The sequence below is a fragment of the Accipiter gentilis genome, chromosome 11 (assembly GCF_929443795.1).
Source record: "Accipiter gentilis chromosome 11, bAccGen1.1, whole genome shotgun sequence".
NCBI lineage: Eukaryota > Metazoa > Chordata > Aves > Accipitriformes > Accipitridae > Astur > Astur gentilis.
Genome location: NC_064890.1, coordinates 9,904,053 through 9,924,874, shown reverse-complemented (window position 1 = coordinate 9,924,874; position 20,822 = coordinate 9,904,053). Strand labels below are relative to the sequence as shown.

The 20,822-nt window shown below is 39.3% G+C and overlaps 1 protein-coding gene across 1 annotated transcript in view; it reads right to left on the bottom strand.

The window, feature by feature from the left end:
* Positions 1-20,822, bottom strand: part of SEMA3A (semaphorin 3A) — a 341,628-nt gene that overhangs the window by 234,545 nt on the left and 86,261 nt on the right. The gene's annotated exons all lie outside the window — the stretch shown is intronic.

Here is a 20,822-nt window from a genome sequence, read left to right as displayed (position 1 = left end):
GGGACATAGCTGAGATTTTCTATTAGAGTGAGGTTTGCCTTTAACGGAAGAGGAATGTTCAGATAGACTGATTGGTACTTGGCCCCTGGCTAGGCTAAAAGTATAGCTTTCCCTCTCAGGCCTAATTCCTAGCATAGGAATGCAGAGACAAAAGGAAACACAATAGGGAGATAAATCTAGCAGAAGTTCTTCGCAGCAACTTTATAGAAGTTTAAGCTATAAATTGGAACACATACTTCTTCCTTTGGTTACTTCATCCATTTTTGACTATGCCTAATCTATCATTAAAATATGCAATGCTATTCTGAAATTTAGATGGATTGATGAGTGTTTTTTTTCTTGGGGGAAAAGTTTTGTGAGAGCTCTAAAGTAATAGGATAAGGTATAGCTTATTTTCTTAAGAGTTCTCTAATCAGCATTAGTATGCAACTCAGATTCCAAAATATTTGGACCCCCACTGAAACAAATAGGAGTGCTGGAGGAACAGAAATGACCAGTGACCTCAGAGCAATTTTTAATATTCTGAAGTGTTGCTTCCAAGTACTAAAAGCTTTTGAAGTGGTGTCTAGCTTTCTATGATATCTGGGGATAAACTCTATTCTTTATTTATCTAAGCAGGGGTTCTCCTTCAGTGAATCTCATAATATTAAAGAAGCTAATTGAATTAAGTAATTATAAAAGGTACTAGAGACCAAACCCATGAAACCAAACTCGTCTGCTATTAAGAATGCTCAATGTCATTGTAATTTTCCCACCCCATCTCAAACAGTCTTCAGAAATGAGATTTAGTCAATGTTCCTGTAAATTTAGCTTTCAGATAGGACCTCCAACAAAATAACCAAATGTGGTAGATGAACTCCTATAAGGAAGTAGGAGGATACCATCAAAATACACTAAGTACTTGTAATTGCTTTCCAACAAGCACAAATGGCTAAGATGGTACACAAGATAGTGATCTGGAACATTAAAGTCAACTCTTATTAGCATTTCTCTCCTTCCATTTCTCAAATCCTTGCACCCCCTCCCCCCCAATTAAGCCCAAAATTGCAGCCCAGACATGTGACCTAAATAAACAGAAGAGCAGAAAACGGTGAAGCTGGAAGAAGGAGAAAAGCAACTATGTAAGGAAAGCAAGCAGAAACAAACGACCCCTAAACTACTCCCCTCAGGATCACACTAGTTCAGAAGCAGTTGCACAACCACATTCTCAATAAAAAAGATTATACAGAAAGGATGTGGTTGATTTTGCAAATACCCATTTGAGAACCAGTGAAGTGATGCAAAGATAAGATAAGATATGGAAGGGGAGAGGGAAATCAGTGACTTCATTTACTATCTACATATAATCACAGCCTTTAACTTTTTCTGAACACAGGCAGTCGAGCCTTAGTCTGCTAAACCTAGGAAATGGTTTCTCAAGAGTTTGCTGCTCACTAACCAGACTAAATCATCCTTCGCATTACACAAGTAAAGGTTTGGGGGTTTTTTGGTTGTTTTTTTTTTCTTCTGTTTTTCATTTAGACCTATGTATGTTGGCTTATCAAAGCCTCTGCAAGGAAAAGAAAATACGTCAGATGTACATTGCTTGAGAACTGCAGATACGTGATAATACTTTGGAACTAGTATATAAAGCATCAAAATTCACAACAGAAATGGAAGAAAGCTCAGAAATAGAGTCATTGTTTCTTCAGTGTAAGAAAAACATTAACATGACAGTATTTTCAATAAACTCCAGGTTGGGCAACTGAGACTATGGCTTCGGTGAAAGAATACTTCCCATCTAGAGAGAAAGAAAATACAAACTTGCTTATAAAGCTAAACCTCAACGAAAGATATCAGCCTGTCACTGAATACAACAGCCCTGTGCATCAAGGCATGGTAGTATGCAGGACAGTGATTCTGCAACCCGTTCTTCTTACAACCTCAGTGCCCTCTAAAATAATGTCGTCGTCCCCATCCCCACTTTGCAGTAGGAAAGAAAATGAGGAAACTGAACATTTAAAAAGGAGAACTGAAAATGCTACTTTCTCTGATGAATGCAAAATAACCTGTATTAGAGGACTCAGTTTTAATCATCTGGGTTTTTTAAATAACCCTACCCCCCCCCCCCCCCCCCGAAAAAACCCAACCTTTACAACTCTTCAATCACTGTAAATAGTACAAAAGTGGACATAATTTATGCTAACTTTAAAGCTCTTTTACTCTCCCATACTGATGTGAAATAAAACTGAAAATCAGACCTGTTGTAATTTCTGTATAAACTGTCCATTAGAATAAAATCATTTTTGCTGTGACTTTAAAACTAGGCTCGTATCTGGGAGAGTATACAGAATGGCTGTCAAGATTTTTCCCATTAGACATTATCTGACTATTGATGGATTTCATAATCACGTCATGATTCTGTACTCCATCTTTCTGGAGCACAATCCTGCCAAGCAAAAACGATGTACCTGCATAAAACATGGATTTTATATTCTAATATTTGTAAAATGATAAATTATCTACTGCAGCTTTATAGGACAACACTAGTATGTAAGATTGAAAAAGTGCAACTACTGCTTAGAACAGTTTAAAAGAAATGAGAATTACTGGAGTTCAATGGGTATCTCTTAAAGTTCTTGGAATTAAATATAGTATTGTACTAAGCATAGCAGAAAGCATATGATCGCAAAATATCTGTATTCTCTTTTTTTCCTTTCATAAACTATCATGAACATACCAAAAAGATATGCATACAAGCGAACAGAAGGAGAAACACAGTATCTACTAGGCTGCTGTCATGACTGACATATTAATTGGCTCACAAGCAAATGGGGACTGCAGTATGTTTAGACTTAATTTCCACATGTACAATACAGCCATTACAACTAGGCTCTTCTACATCTGGGAATTAGTTTATAGCATTGCAACTGTTGCTCATCTGGTCTTCTGCTATCTTTGCTATGAACATGAGTCTTGACAGAGAAACTGTGGCTGGGTAAGATAGCTAGCAGGTATTAGTGTAGTCCCCTTAGGTATACTAGTTGAGAACGTACCTCTGTAAGCAGAGAGGAGCCCAAACCACAGTGTTTAGAATTGGAGCTAAATAAAAAAGAGACTGCAGACTTTGAATGCTGTTTCTTATGTTGGGATGGGAAAGGCAGGGTGGGTGAAAGGTACAGTAGGTCCAGCAGCACATAGGAACCACCACCAGTGCTGGAACCTATCTCATGAGGACTCCTGTTGTTTAACTGCAGCTTTCAGGCCACATACGTGTAGTGAAGGCCATCTGCATTACAGCTGGATGGGACTTCTTCAGTGAAGTCCCTTTTCTATCAAAAAATTGATTTGTCAGAACAATTTTTTTTTTTCCTAATGAAAACTAATAATTTTCAAGAACATTTTTATTTGAAACTTTTCTCAGATAGATCCATCACAGAATGTCCCAAAGAAGTACATTTGCCTTGACTGTACTTTTACTTAGACAAAACATGAGAACAGAGAATTAATGCATGTGTGTCATGGTCCAGTGAAGATAATTTATATAAATGCGGGACAGTAATCACAAAGATTGTATCTCTCCAAGGATACAGAGCATACAGAGAGAGACATCCTTGGAGACACTTCACAAACCTATCCCCCTCTTGAGGGATCACCATGAACCAAAAAAAGGGTGAGATTTGAACTGCAGTCTCCCACATCCCCTGAGATATAGAATGATCCTCCACAGAAATTTAATTCTTTTATCACCATGAAACCAGCAGGATTCTGGCCCAATATTTAAGTATTTTCACAAACCTAAACAGTTGTAATAAAAGCAATGACAAGAGACTGATTTTATTCCCAGATTTATCAGAGACATGAGAGAAAAACAGTCTTGTTTTGCTTTTTATTCATAGGTGATCTTTATAACCATTGAGCTACTTTAGAGCATTCACATATCAGTATTACTAGGAAAATAAGGAGGTAGGGATTTGGAGGTTTGGCTGGGTTTTTTTGTGTTTTTTTTTGTTTGTTTGTTTTTTGTTTCTTTTTCATTTTCCTATCCTTTTTTTCCTTTATACAATTTGATTTAGCATGATGAAGAAAATAAAACAAATCCCCAAACCCTGAAATCTTTCAGAAACCAGAGTTCCAGTTTTCCAGCCAGCCCTCATCCACATGGAGGCCAAATGCTTTTGTCATGTTATTAATTCAGTCTGCACAAGAGGTTGTGGTTCTCTTGCTAGAGGAACTCTGCTATGAAATGTGGTGCCAGAAAATCTGACAAGTGCCCTCCCTCCCAGTACAATATTTTGGAGAGAGGAAGCACAGAGCAGAAGGCGGGCTCTCTGCGGGTTGTTGGGGGATGGTTTGCATAACGCTTACACTTCTTTGTGGTGTGGTTTGAAGGGGGAGAAAGTTGGAGCATTTCAACAGCTCTTCTCCATCTCCTGCAGTTTATACAGGACAAAGAGAAACCTAGCAAAAAGAAGAAACCAATGTTGTTGCTTTCCTGTCTTTTCTACCATCTTAGAACAACGTCTACCAGCAAATTCTAGTAGATCATGTGTTACAGGCGGTATCCAGGAACACATATAGGAAAGGTTTTGGCAGTATAATAAAACCAAATATTTAATGAGAATAAGTGCTTAGTTTCAGATGTTGTTTTAAATCACATTCAACTATATGTAATGTGTGGTTCTCTGTTTTTGTTATTTTTATCTCTCCCCCCACCCCCAATTCTAAAATACCTGAGAACTATTTTTAATACTTTCACCTTTCAGGTACATATATTAACAGTCATTTTGACTACCGTGAACACAAGCATTAGATCTTGGGAAGATGATTGAAACCCTAATAAATTTGAAACCGTTTTCAATTAGTACACAGGAAATTTACTTTGTGAGCCATGACTTGTTTTATTAGTGCCCTGGAGGGCAATTTAGATTGGAAAAATCAGGACATCATTGTTTGCCAAAAAAAGAAAACAGATACTTAGCTTTCATCTATAGTCTGGGATACAGCCATGAAAATGGGACTAAAATACTATTGAGTATCAAAAAATATTTATACATTGGGGTCAATCATAGTTCCAGAGTGTTGGAAATGACATTCGTCCCATCCTAAAGTGTGTAGTTAACTTGGAAATTTGCCACTTGCTAACATACTGCTTTTACTTTTAAACAGACCCGAAGTAAAACCTTTCTATTACATCTTTAATAGGTACAATTATGATAAGGGAACAGACCCTCAAGAAAGCAAGTACCTCCTTAAAATTTATCATACCTCTCAAACTTTAGTCACCTGTGTTTTCTGTTGGGTTACATCATATACCCCATTCTCTATTTTTCTTCTCTGTTATTGCTCAGGTTCTCAGCTAGCCAGGAATAAAAAACTTACATCAAAGGCATAGGACAGACAGAAGTAGATACAAAGAAGGTCTTCTGCCAATGCATAATCCCTTCTAAAAATATGAATAGCAAGATCACCTTTTATGACTGCAAAATTTGTTCTGTCAATTGTAGCCTGGCCAGTAAGGCAAAAGAGAGGATACACCTGATGAAAAAAACTCTCAATATGTCTTTGCCTGATGAACAGAAGCATCTACTACAAAAGTTTTCCTTGTGTGTTAACCTACCCTGACCTCGTCCACCTGAATAAGGGCCTCTTGCAGTGTGGTCTATAATTTTTCAATACTTTTTAATCATAGCCACGTCAGTGTCTTTCACACTTCAGCAAGCTCCTTCAAATGCTGCCAAGCTCAGTTAGATTCAGCAGCACTGGACCATGGCTTAAACACTCAGGGCTAAATTATCATAACACTTTCTTGGTTGCGGAGAAGACTCCCCTCCATTTTCCCCCACTGTGAATGTAACTCCAGGGGGAAAGAACAGGAATATGAGAAGACCCTGGTGCACCTTGCTCCTCATGCAGCAGATGATACATAAGCTGAGAAACAAAATTCTCCAAGAAAAGAGGTGAAGTGCTTTAATCTTTTCACCAAAGCATATACCAGAAAGATGTGACTCCAGACAAGTATACATACCATATAGCATTAGGTTTCATCTGTACAACCAGTGCACTGTAATTAGGTAAAAGAGGCTGCTCCAGAAAATAATTCAGAATATCTAAATAAAACTCATGCTCAAAGCCTATCTCTATGGGAAGAACCTATAGGAATAGTGATCATAATTACTCCAGGGTCCACACAAGAGAAATTACCCCATAGTCAGTCAGAATTCGTATAAAAAAAGGGAGTATTAAAAAATACAGAGGCATTCAGTAATGAATCTCCATATATGTACAGATTTTGTGAGGGCATTAAAAGGCCTTATGGTTTTCCTTTCCCATCTGAAGTTTTCACCTTCAAAATATGTGCTTCTCACATCATAGATGCAGTATCTGAGCTCTTACACCTGAAAGTATTTCAGACATGCAAATATCCAGCCAAGAGCTTAACTTGCAAGAGTGAACTCTTGTAAATGTTGCTTCCTCCAGAACAAAAAGGCTACCAGGTGTGAAAACAGCATTTACAGTTCAGAACTGTAGTCTACCCACAGTCATATCATGCATTCACACTCTGAACACATCTGTCCCTGAGGCAGAAATACCATAGTCTCGATTCCCGGCTCCCCAGGAGGGAGGGACCCTGGTGTGCCCATCCACCAAAATTTCCCAAATAAAACCAAAACACACAAAAGGCCTCCTAATGAGCTGGGCCCCACCACAGTAAGCAGGCATGGCATTGTCAGGACACATACCAAGGACCAGAACTGTAGGGCACATCATGGACTGCACCTATGCCTTATTATAAGCATGGTATCTACCTGTCTCCATGAAATCAGCTGTGCCTGTATGAACTTCCAGCTGAGGTTTTAACAGAAAATTAATCAAAACTAGCATTCTAATCCTTTACATAAATTTCAGAGTACTAGTTAGGAACCTTAAGGAACATAATTTTGTACAGAATTCTTCATTACTGGGAAACAAACAGGAACAAACAGATAGCTTTAACTTATTTAAATACATGTTAAAAAAAAAAAAAAAAAAAAAAAAGAAAAAGAAAAAGAGCATACCTCACACAGCCACAAGTGTTTAATGGTCAAAGCAAAATCATCCAGTTTGATTGATGTCTCTTTTGATACTCCTAGAGGAAAAGAATTTTATATTTGAAAAATACAACTAATTTACAGAAAAAACCATAAAAGCTTACCTACATGCTTTTAAAAGTAAAGAAGAACATAATCAATTACCAAAGCACTGCTTTAAAGCATCCAAAGCCTTGACTATGTAACAGGGAACATTCTAAATTCAATACGATTTGGGGAATTGCATGGCAGGGGGCTTGTGATGAAACACAGTTGTATTGCTCTTGTATAAAATATCAGCCTTTTTGCTGTAATGAAGTGAAGTCATCTTGGTTTGCAACTGCAATTTGTTAGGATTGTCTCATTAATAGACTGCTCCCCTCCCCCCAAGCCTCTAAATGCATCAATTTTTATTGGAATGAAGTTACATCTCCTTATAAAGGCAAGCCTAAACATAAGACATTGAACCAAATTAGTTTCACTTTTTAAAACATTATAGTATGGTTTTACTTTGAAGGGGAAGAGGGGACATGCAGTTTTGCAGTGCTGTGTGAACAACACACAGCACAGGTGTGGAGTATTGCATAAATAACCCTATGGCTAAAGCAGCAAGCAAGACCACATGCCAGGGAACCTGATTTTACATTAGCCAGAATATCATAACATAGATGTCAGGTTGCCTATGCCTAGGAGCTGGGCAGAACTACTATGCCCTTTCTGGACTCGTAGGTCTACTCAGACACGTACATGGGCATCCACAAAGGCTAACTCCAGCCATGGAAAGCTGATCAGAAAGCCAAGTTCATATTGGAGTAGCTGAGAGCACCTAACTTTAAACTTCAGCTGTAAAAGAACCTCCCTCTCTTCACGAAAAACTTGGATAATTCACCTACATTAACCTCAGACTATATGAAATCCCCTTTCTCCATCCAGTCTGTTCCTTTTTTTTTTCCCTGAAAAGATGCAAGAAAACAAGCCAAATGAAAAATATTTAAAACTTTCTACAACTCATTAACGAGAAATTTGCTCACATAATTGGACCTTCCAGGCACTGGCACATAACTTCTGTTAGCAATATGACAAAATTACCACCGCCCATCACATGAAATGAACACCCTGGGCTGCAGTTTCCTGCTCTGGGACCTAGAGTGCATCCCGGATCAAGAGATGATAAAGAGTGACTGGGCTATAGATGAACTGAGAAAAATACCTTTCAATACTCTCTGTGTGGAATTGTTTTGGGTTTGTGTGGTGGGGTTTTGGTGGCGGTAGAGGGGCTGCAGGGCCGGCTGCTGCTGGAAGCTGCTGGAAGCTTCCCCGGCTGGGAGCCAGACCCGGCTCTGGCCCAGGCCGAGCCCGTCAGCGACGGCGGGATCGCCTCTGGGAGAGCAGATTTCAGAGGGGGAACCTGCAGCCAGGAGGGGATTGGGATGGGAGAGGAACCCCTCTGCGGATACCGAGGGCAGTGAGGAAGGAGGGCAGGAGGGGCTGCCCCCGCAGCCCGTGGGGAGACCAGGCGGCAGGCTGTGTGTCCCCAGCCCACGCCGGAGCAGGGGGTGGATGCCCCACAAGATGGCCGCCGCTCCCTGGGGAAGCCCGCGCTGGGGCAGCCTGGGACTGAAGGACGTCAGCCCGCGGGAAGGACCCACGCCGGGGAAGTTTGTGAGGAACTACAGCCCGCGGGAAGGACCCACACCGGGGAAGTTCGTGCAGGACTGTCTCCCGTGGGAGGGACCCCACGGTGGAGCAGGGGAGGAGTGAGGAGTCCTCCCCTGAGGAGGAAGGAGCGGCAGAGACAAGGGGTGAGGAACCGGCCCCAACCCCCATCCCCTGTTCCCCTGTGCCGCCGGGGGGAGGAGGTGGAGAGAGCCGGGAGTGGAGCTGAGGTGAGGCGGAAGGAGGGAGGGCTGGGGGGAAGGTGTGGGTTTACTTCTCAGTACCCTTGTTTTGATTTGATTGGTAGTAAATTAAGTTGACTTTGTTTCTTCCCCAAGTTGAGCCTGTCTTTAGCCCGTGACCATAAGTGGTGAGTGATCCTTCCCTGTCCTTGTCTTGACCCATGAGCTTTTCTTTATATTTTCTCCTCATCCCACCGGGGCCGTGGGGGAGGAGTGAGCGAGCGGCTGCGTGGTGCTCTGTTACCGGCTGGGCTGAAACCACGACAGGAATTTATCCATAAAAGAACAAGATCAAGTCCAAATGGAACTAAACCCAGTTTGGTCTACAGTTGGTTCATTTCACTGAATATTTCAAATTAAAGATTTTTGTTTGGAACACATGGACTGTGTTGGTTAATTCTGTTATATTTCTGATGCCAGATGCTATGGGACCCTACAGATTTGGAGGATACATCTTGTATTTTAATATGTGCTTGCACAATGCCTAACATTCCTTGGCAAATAAGTTAGTAACATTCTCACGTAAAATTATGCAAGGTCTTGCTTGTTACATATGAGCATAGTTAAAAAAATTTTCTATATTTGGATCATGATTTACAGTTTCACTGAAGTGCTCTGGCTTTCTAAGTGTGATTGACACAGAAGGAAGTATACTAATTTTTTTTAAATAAGGAAGAAACAATTGAGATTACAGGACACTTTTCTTGTATAAATGTATTACTAGAAGTTTGCTGAAAGACAGCCTAACCTCTAGTTTTAAAAAGCTGGCAGAAAAAAAACCTCATCCAGGGGAAGAAACCAGCATTGTGAACTTGCCCACATCAGCTGTCAAGCTGAAGCCAACACGCACAATTAAAGTAATTAGAAAAAAAAAGTTTTAATATCTCAAAAGTACAAGAGTTGCTCTTCTGTAACCTAGACTGTCAGTGATTTAAAGTGAAATAAATAATCTTATCTGTTAAAGGGAACAAAGTTCATTAAGTCTTTCCTTTTTCTTTCTTTTTTTTTTTTTTTTTTTTTTTTTTAAACATAAAATAGCTGCTGATTTGCTCTCCGGGGGTCCTCTTCATGTTTTTTTTTCTCTAGTGTTGTTCTTTTCAGGCTACAGACAAATTTCAGACCTTACTCCGGTGAACAAAGCCAAGTGAAGGAAGTGGAAGACTCAAATTGGTGCAAACCCATCAAATCTAACAGACCTAGGTCTGTAGAAGCTAACGTAGACCATTTAAAAAGTAAACTGAGACAGAATTCATAAAAAGACACCTCTATGGATTCTTGCATTTTATCTTTTCTTAATCTGATCCTAACCAATTATTTTAGGAAGCTAACTGAGAGTGTCCTAGGAGTATTAAACAGGTTTTGCTATTCCAGTTCTCATAGAGCTTTATTAATCACTACACTAGCTTTGTGAACATCCTGCTAATCTAGTCCTCTCTGGACAGTGGTTTTTTTCCCTAGGAAAAAAAGAACAAAAAAACCCAAACACCCAAAAACCCACCTGGTTTTAAAGCACTTTAAATCCAAAGTTACTCTGTTTCCTGTGATATCTATGCACATAACTGAACTATTGACTAACATACAACAGCTTAAGAAAGCATATTTTTTCATAGCATACAGTAGAATTAGAGTGATATTAAAATATTATTAATGTGATGCTTCTGTTAAAGTTTTATCAACACTTTCCAGAGATATGGCAACAGCTGTATTTTTAGTTTTTTATCATCTGGATAGAAAAGCATTCTCCATACTAAAGTTTCCAATTAAAATTCTGTGTTAGAGACTATGCTTTTTAACTTCAGATGTGGAAAAGATCCAGAATCTATCTCTAAGCCACAAAAACATAAAATAAATGAAAAGATTTAGCATCAAGGGGTTTTTTCCTGCTTTTTAAGCTGACTTTCTAGCATCAGAGAAAATACAATAAAAAAAAAAAAGAAAATGTCAGGCTTTTTTAAGATTCTCAAGAGGGGCATCAAAAGTTTAAGCACCCAACATTATTAATCCCTTCTGAAATTCCTATTGCAGGTGCATGCATTTCTTTCTTATGCATATGAAGCCCAATCCAAAACTCCCAGTCATAAATAGAAGGAATACCACTGATTTTAAACATCTTTACTAGTCCACCTCTCCAGGCAAGGACTGACAACATTCTTGCACCTCTTTCAGATATTTTCCTCAAACAAATATTTTATGGCTTAGACACAGTGATGTGAAGACCAACCAACCCACCCACTTACACGTACATGCATGCAGAAAGGAAAAAATAATCTTTACTAAACAATTTGTACGATCCTCACTGTTTTTTCTTCACTGTATGCTCCCACTACTTCAGGGCCCATCACAGGAGCCAAACTACCTCCTGCTGTTTTTTACAGCTGAGGTTTCTCAGTCCTTTATAGGCACCATTTGACCCCTTTCCAGCTGGCTCTGATAATCAAATACGGGCAGGCAAGTCCAGCCCTACCTCCCTGCTCCCTGAACAACTGCTCTAGGACTGAAAGGAGTAGACCACCCTGTTAAATGTCCTATGATTAAAACAGCAAAAAATTTAATAGGAAAATGTGCTCATTTTATTATTTCTTAAAAGATGAAGAGAGAGAGCAGAGAGGGATCTTTTGTGGATATGATTAACTTTATTCACTTGAAAGTCCAATTCAGAAATAAAATGTTGAACTATGAGCTTTTGCAGATAAACAGCAATTTTAAGCAGTTACTTCATGTATACTTTACTATGTTAGTTTTGTCTGTGAAATACTCCACATATGAAGTGTTAGTTTGGGTAGCTGTTTTGATTAATGTGCTTACACAGACATGAAATAAATTGAGATGAAACAACTCTTCATGCTTCCCTATTTAATTTTTTTTTTTCACTCTATGATTATTATATGTTATATACAATGTATGATAGTCAGGTCTTAGTGATATATAAGAGAGAATTCCATGAGCTCACATTGAACTACTGAGCTTGAGATGAGACAAGACGCCCTGGAAACAGGGATTGTATTTCCTAAAGAGCAAATGAGGATGTCCGTATCCATGCCACCAGCTGGGAGAAGCTCCCTAGGTTGACGGAAGAAGCACGAGAAGGAAGACTAAGTTTCAAGCATGGGCAGACACTCCTTAGAAAAGCAGAGAGCAAAACCAGAGAGCAATGGAAAAGGAGGTTTGTCCAGGTAACAGGAATCTTAGTGCTGACTGGGAACCAAGATCTTGATCTGAAAGATACAGTAGGCAAGAGGGAGGTTTCAAATAATTTTAATTTCCTTACCCCAAGATCTCTGAGCTTTCTCTGAGTCACCAAGGTGGTTTGTTTTTGGGTTTTTGTTTTTTTTTTTTTTAGTCAAATGCAGTTTTGAAGATCTGTCTTTTCTCTCACTCTAAGAAAATGTTTGGACAGGCTCATCTCAAAGCTATGCCTGACTTACGAGTCCTATCACAGCATCTCATCAAGTACACAAAGCTAGTTATGTGAGTGAATACATTTTCATAAAGATATTCCTCATTGACATTAAACATCAATATTTGTGTAAGAAAGTAGTCCTAAGAGGTGATATTTGGCTTTGACCCAATGGTAGAACTGTTTGTCACAAAGCCTTGAGATAAGCTGCAAGTAGATTGAAAAGTTATGTAAAACATAGTTTTGTGTTTTGCACTGAGATGAACTTTATCCCAGACATAACAATTGTATGAACAGTGATAGCATTTGAGAGAAAGTATTCTTTTAATGAAGAAATGGAATGTTATTGTAAATATAATTTTTACTTCCCAAGTCATCTCCAAATGTGCATCTCTGAAAATGTGACTTTTTAAAATTAGACTCACAGGCAGGCAAAGTCTCCACTTGTGTTTGGACAAAGTACATTAAATTCTTGTTAGTCATGTTTCATGGTCTCCAGTTGTCATAAACATTCTCAGAAGCTATATTATGCATACTATTGTGTGTGCATAAAATTTTGGAATCCCACCAGCAGGGAAAGAGTTGTAGAAACATTTCCCTGTCTTTGAAATTATTGGTGAAAAGGAACACAGGGATTTTTCAGAACCGGCCTTATTAATGAAAGCCTTTCCTGGCTGGTACGTACAAGGGCAAACACATTATTCCCAATGAAAAACAGCTTTGGAAAAGTGAAGGAGAAAACCTCATGGGTGGTCTTCTAAGAAAATAGAAAGAGAGTTTTATGCTCTAGCTGCATTTAAAAAAAAAAAAAAAGAAAAAAGTAGCCGATGGCTACCTTTGGGGCCCAGAGGCACAGGAGCAAGATGCCATATTTGAGTCCAAGAGGACCTATATTCTGTCCTCCTCAGACTGATGTGGAGAAATGCTGTGTGTTTCCAAATCTGATTCAAAGTGAATGAAATGATAAGGAGTTTCACACCTTGAACTGGCTGAAGCAAGATTGCTATGGAGGTGAGGCACAACTGGAAGTTTCTTGTACCAGCAGAGAGTCTAAATCGACTGTGATAGGCTTTTGAATAGACTTTTACCCTTGAGCAGAGGTCTCCAAGATATCTGATATTCTGGCATTAGCAGAAGCACAGCCTTACGCATGAGCAATTTAGTATTTTGCGGAATCTGGCATTCTGTGTCCGATTCATGTTTTTAAACTCTGTGCCTCTGCTTCCTGTCAGCCATGCACTACTGTCTTTGACTACATCTTTACTACGTAGATATATACCCATTTCTGCTCTTTTATAAGATGGGGCAATTAAATTTTCTGGTATTTGGGAGAGAAATAGTTATGAATAATAGAGTTGTCTTGTCATTCTGGTATAAATTTCATTCTATTTCAGCACACTGGCAAAAACTAGAATTTGGAGGGAGGAGAAAAAGTAGAAACCTTCTGCTAGTGCCTGTTACAGATTTTAGCAGAATAGAGAGTAGTTTCTAAACTGTTATCTTTGATTGGGTTTGCTTAGGTCTTTTAACATTTATTTTGTGTTGTCATATAGACAAATCATTTATTGTGATAAATATTCTGTTTTGACCTCTTTTGGTTTATGCCCTCCAAATAAAATTCCATTAAGCAGAACAACTACATTTCTTCCATATGCAAAATTGCTTATGACATTTCTGATCACTCTGTGATAAAGGTTCCAGGATGAATGAAAGAGACGCAGAAGCAGATATAACTGTAGATTAACATAACATAATGCTATGAGGTATTTGACTTATAACAGAAGCAGTGAATGAATCCATCTCCCGTGCCTCCTACTCCTGTTAACCTTCCTCTAGGCCCATCTAAATACACTATTGCATATACATCATCACATAACTTTGGCATGACTGTAGAATTACTAATTGACTGCTCTGTTCTCACTGATGCAAGAGCTTCCCTTTCTTTATTAAGTCAGCTTTCCTGCTGATAGATGTCACAGGACATGCGATTTCCTTCTGAAAAGGTCATTACATGTGACAAATACATAAGCACAATTTGCTTCCTCCCTGAGGCAGGGATCCAGAAATTTTGCACGGGGAGTTTTGCGTAATAATTCCTGACAGCTAGTTTGGCAGGTCCAGCCAGCACTAGTAGCATAAACTGACTTGGTGAGATGATACACCTTTGAAACTGATTCATTACAACTGTAAACAAAGAACAACAGTTGGGAAAAGATCATCAGTTTTAAGGTCTTCACTGATTGTGGGGTTTTTAATTCAGTGAAATATTCTGCTACCATGCTATGTTATTCCCTGCACTGCAGAGATGCTAACTGGTGATCAATAAAAGATGTTTTAACTCGCATTCATGACCTTCATCTCAAATTAAGTCAATAATAGGACACCAGGCCATTGGAAAACACTGAGTCTTAAACGACTCAGTAATATACACTTGAAGACAGTGGAAATCTTGCAGTGGAAATGTTTCAAGTCCTTCTGTCCTAACTCAAGTGATACTGTATTTCTAAACAAACCCACTGGACAAAAAAAATGCAGAGTCTTACCTAAAAGTTTACTGCTTTGAACACAGTCTGTATCTGTATTAAAGAAAATTAATCTGCTGGTAATAATTCAGCAGCTTACATTAGCTTAATTAGTTGGTCTTCATCAAATTCCAGTACTGATACTGTCCATGTTGTCTTTACTATGGCTGGTACTTCTACTGGAAATTTTATCAAATAGATATGAAGCTGCAACTCTTTTTAGCCCTTAGAAATGTCCCGTTCAAGACTAAGGAGCATTACAAAAAAATAAAATAATAATTAAAAAATCTTGCTCTATTTACATACACTAATCTTCTGAATAGAAATAAGCTTAATCTCCTTGACATTTAATTCAGAAGTATAATTCTTTTTTTTAGGAAGAATCCTATTCCTTCTTTGGAAATAAAACAGGTTAAACCATTTCTCTGCATCAAGAACAACTCTGAGGCTCTATACAGAAGGGACTGATAAGGATTTCTGTAATGACTGCTAAGAAACAAGGTCTTGTAGATGTATAATAACTCTTAGAAAGCTTAATGGAAAAGAATATATTAAAACAAAAATTTCTATGCTTCACTGTAGAGCAAAATATCCTCTTACAGGGAGGATATTTTTTTAGAAAAGAGCAGTTTATTCTCTGATTGCGTTCTGTCATAAATCATACAGACAGATGTGTGCCTTAGTCACGCATCAAGGTTGATTACCATTTCTTTAGGTTTATACAACACAGGCTAAGGATTAGACTTTTTTTATTGTGACTTTTTTTTTCATTTTATAGTAGAGAAAATGTAATATTGCATGCATTTTTCTTTGTTATAGCACATCTGTACAATAAAACCAATATTTACATCATACAATTTTCTGCTCTTATGAAGAAAAATCTAGTCATAGCTGAGTCTGCTTGTTCTCTTTCTAAGAACACATTTTTAGCGAAGTCCTCATACAGGTTAAGATAATGACAAAAATTTTTCATTGCATATTCTGCTACCCACATGCCTATCTACATTTTATATTTTAAAAATTGGTTGATAAAGAAATTCTTAGAATATATGTATAGATGAAAGTATCTGGAGAATAAATGCTTACCAATTTAATAATTAAGCCCTATTGAATTCCTGCAGCCCTGAGTCAAGGACTGTTAAATGTCAAGGTGTGTATAATGTTTTTTAACTTCATTGTACTGGGCCAACCTGAAATAGAAGTGGGAGTCTTCCTCAGTAAAGTTCCTTACCAAAGAAAACTCCATGGGAGGAGAATATATACATCAGGGATAGCGACCTGACCTCAGCTATTATAGCTAGTCATAGCTGGCATCAAGAAGAAATTAACATGTGGTTACTCAATATTTCTATTAGATAGAGTTCAGATTTGACATTAGTCATGGGTATAAAGTAAATTTTGACTCTGCTTTGGAATTCAAGCTCTCTTAGCTATCTGCCAGCTCCAATGAACTTACAAAAACAAGATTGTTATATTGCACAAAGGAACGAACACATGGCTGAAACAAAGAAAACCTAAGATTTGGCTGAGTAACTCATAGTGAAATGATCAGTGTTCACTGGTGTTTGAAACTTACCCAATTAGATTTATTTCTTTAAAAATGAAAAGCAAAGTGAGTATCTAATTCATCACTGAAATAGCAGTCCCTTCATATCATTTCTGAAGGTGAAATGTTTGACAAATGGCGCTTTCAGACAAAGCTGTCTTCTTTCCACAGGAAGGGCCAGAAAGACAAGAGATGTGAATTTACCTGTGAAAATGTTAGACTGCTTCAATTTTGGTAAAGAAAAGCATTTTCTATATCAGTCCAAGAATTTTAGATAGTTAATAAAATGTGAGTCATGGAGTGCTTTCATCCTATCATAATACAGTTCATAACATGGTGTCTCATTGATATCTTAATAGAAACAATAACCCTAATATCTTAGTAGCATTTAACTTAGAAATTTATTGGTGTGTTACACACTGTGCTTAGTGCTCATTTATTTCTTCTCCTAGTCTGAACAGAAATGAGACAGCTATTTCAAATCAACTGTGTTGGTTGTTTTTTTGGTGTTGTTTTTTTTTTTTTTTAAATAAACATCAAAACAATAAAAAACCCTTGCAAAAAAATTCAAGGGTTTTTAATTTTTTTTTTTTTTTCCACAGGGGTACATTTTTCCACATAGCTGTGATGTTTATGTTCACTCTGACTCACACTGGAAGGAAAGGAGGTGCTAATATCCATGATCAAATCAGTTCATAAATTTACTTCATTGCCTAGTCACACCATCAACACTTGTTTTTCCACTGAATTTGTTTCTCATTATTTCCTCTCTTCCACCTCACCCATGAGTGGTTTTAAACCTACATCAATTGAAAAACGTTTGCAAAAACGTCCCCATGCAAAGAAGCATTATAAAAGCAAAGTGCCTTACCTTTTGACAATTCTCCCTCAAAACAGAAAAATTTCGTGCTTTTTGAGCAAGAAACTGTACTCTGAGGCTCTTCTCTTCCCTTGCCTGTCTCACACTGTGGCTTTACCTCTGTCATCATTATAATTTCCTTAACCAAGGACTATGATGTCACAACATTTTCATGTTATGATGGACGTCTTTGGGTTCTGGATATAATTACTACTTTTCTCGGTGTAGCTATGCAGTTGTCAAGGAAAAAGAGATAATATAAAAATAAGGAAACAAACTATAATGTCTGGTTCTTGGCCTATTTGTTCTTTATGTTGATATTGTTTGAATACCAAAGTCTCTGGTGGCTTAATCACTAACACACAGAAACATTTTGCTGTCTTCTGAAGGAATCAGAAAGTAAACAGCTGATTGACTTATTTCACCTTTCCCTACTGAAACCTCTTATTGGTTGAAACACAAGAAGAACCGGTATTTCTACTTCATCTCATTCTACTGCTTAATCAACTTCTTTCTCCATTCAGCAGAAATTGAATATTAAAATTAGCTATAATGTAGGTCTATGTGAAGATGCAGAGTATGTAATGTCTATTTTCTGGCCTTCTTTTTGCCACTGAATACGCTTCCCTGGATAAATGACTTCTGGGGCTGCAAAGTCACTGAAAATTGTCTGGCAATAGGAGCTCTGCACAAAGAAACATTTTTATTGCGAGCTTCGCCATTGCAAGTAAGTTGGGCAATGTCTGTTACTTTGGATTTTTAAAACTAGATTTCAAATGCAAATTTCATCTCAGCTGGGGATAGGGTCTCCCAAAAGAGGAATCCTAAAGAAATCATCTTCTCTGTCTGCTAAGCAAAACATCAGAGCCAACTGATCAAGGCTGAAATCAAAGCTCAGCTCAGGTCAGGAGAGTTTAACCGAGAGGCACACTTCCTCACTGAATGCCACAGACGTTTATTTTCCCTGCTGGAGTTCTCCACATCTGCCCCAAAAGCCATAGATGGGACGACAGTTTCTCCAAGCAGCTGTGCAAACTGCTGTGCTAAGAGTGCTTAATCCTTACTGACATGCTCTGGCAATGAACACGTATCTGATGGCAGCACTGGTTTAGGTAATCGTATGCTCTGCCCTTCCCTCTCTGCCCAGGCCGAGAGCTACACAGCTAAACATAGGGAAATCTCTCTCTCTTACAAAAAAAGGAGCCGCATCTCTGCGCACCTTACCCTGCAATACGCAGAGCTCAGCCTTGACAGTCACTGTGGACTGGATGTGAGTGGATGCGCCCTGTGTGGCACACAGAGGTGATGAAATCCTCATCAGCAACCTGGACATGAAGGTCAGACATTCAGTCTTCATGGAGCCCCACGAAAAGATCTCAGTTTACTTGAGGTGCTTTGAGTCAGAATGAGAACACCCTGCAGCAAGTGGTCAAGAGCCATAACAGCAGCTGTATGTGTGCCACAGTTACCTTTACAAGACTGAGACTGGGCTGTCGTTGCTAAATGCAGTCAACTGCAACACAGGGAACTTGTTTGTGCCTGGAACTATTGCATTTTAAGCATAATGGAAGAAGCAAGCATCACTACCAACTGTCTGCCTGTTGCGTGAGTGGTGTTTTTATTGCTTTAGCTCACAAGGCAGTAGGAATTTGTTGGTCTGTCAGCTTGAAATAAAACTCGGGGAATCTAAATCTTTACTGAACTACTTGACTAACATGGCCTGTTCTTTGTTTTTGTTGGGTGTTTTCAGCTTGATGACTTAAAATACAGAGGATGGGTGTGGTTAAACACCCTACTCCCACTCAGTCATTCCTAAAATGTACGTTCATGTTCATTTTCTCCAAGGTCCCTCTGGATTTCTGTCACTGCAGCAATGCTATGCCAACTCCACAAGCTGAGAACAGGCGTCCTGTTCAGTCCTTCAAAAAATTACAGAGCTTTGCTTCAAAACTTTGCGCCCTTGGACGTTCTGACGTACGAAAACAAAACCTTCCTCAGACTCTGTCCTACCAGTTGTAAGCAAGAATGTTGCAGGATACATCGTGCCATACAAAATAATTTGCTTTCTTTGTAAAAATTCCTGCAATAAAATAATGAACATCAGATGTCTATTTCTTGCTAATGTGCTGACACTGCATAAAATGAATACTTCAACTCTCAGCCCAGAACAGCATTTCCTACTCCTCATGCCATGGACCCATAAGAAACCGCGATCCAGGCTCATGTCATGAAGCATTCAGCCTTCAACTTCGACTAAGATAGGTGTCCATGTCTTCTAATGAAATTTCTGTAACCAATGAACAGACTGACACTCAGTCCACTTCAATCCCCTTCTGGAGGTAACTATCTCTTATTATTAGCAGAAATCTCCTGCAGTAACTGCTCTTCTGTCTTCACTGTCTTCATGAAATGCCTGAGGTGGGCGTGGGGAAGGATGATTTAATCTCTTCTCTGTCTTTCCTAACTTATACTTCCCCACATTCCTTTTCATCTTGACATTATTTCTGGTGGGAAGTCAGTCAGGTAATGATCACAGAATCATAGAATCATTTAAATTGGAGAAGTCCCTTAAGATCACTAGGTCTAACCATTAACCTAGCACTGCCACGTCCACCACAAAACCATGTCCCTAAGCACCACATCTACACGTCTTTTAAATACCTCCAGGGATGGCGACTCAACCACTTTCCTGGGCAGCCTGTTCCAGAGCTTGATAACCCTGTCAAAGAAGAAATTTTTCCTATTATCCAATCTAAACCTCTCCTGGTGCAACTTGAGGCCATTTCCTCTTGTCCTGTCGCTTGTTACTAGGGAAAAGAGACCAGCACCCACCTCACTACAACCTCCTTTCAGGTAGTTGTAGGGAGCGATAAGGTCTCCCCTCAGCCTCCTCTTCTCCAAACTAAACAGCCCCAGTTCCCTCAGCCGCTCATCACAGGACTTGCTCTCTAGACCCTTCACCAGCTTCGTTGCCCTTCTCTGGACACGCTCCAGCCCCTCCATGTCTTTCCTGTAGTGAGGGGCCCAAAACTGAACACAGGACTCGAGGTGCAACCTCACCAGTGCCGAGTACAGGGGGGGACGATCGCTGCCCTGCTCCTGCTGGCCACACCATTTCTGATGCAGGCCAGGATGCCGTTGGCCTTCTTGGCCACCTGGACACACTGCCGGCTCATACACAGCCGGCTGATGACCAATACCCTCAGGTCCTTCACCATGAGGCAGCTTTCCAGCCACTCTCCCCAAGCCTGTAGCGCTGCATGGGGTTGTTGTGACCCAAGGGCAGGATTCGGCACTCAGCCTTGTTGAACCTCATACAGTTGGCCTCAGACCATCGATCCAGCCTGTCCGGATCCCTCTGAAGAGCCTTCCTACCCTCGAGCAGATCAACACTCCTGCACAAATGATGCAACTTCCTTTGTGCGCACTCTGATCTCTCATGATTTTAACCCACAGGGTGTAGTTTGTAATGGGAAAAGAAACTGTTTGGCCATTGATTTTGTCTGTAGTTTTCCCCTGTATTTTTCATAACTGTATTTCCTAACTGTGTT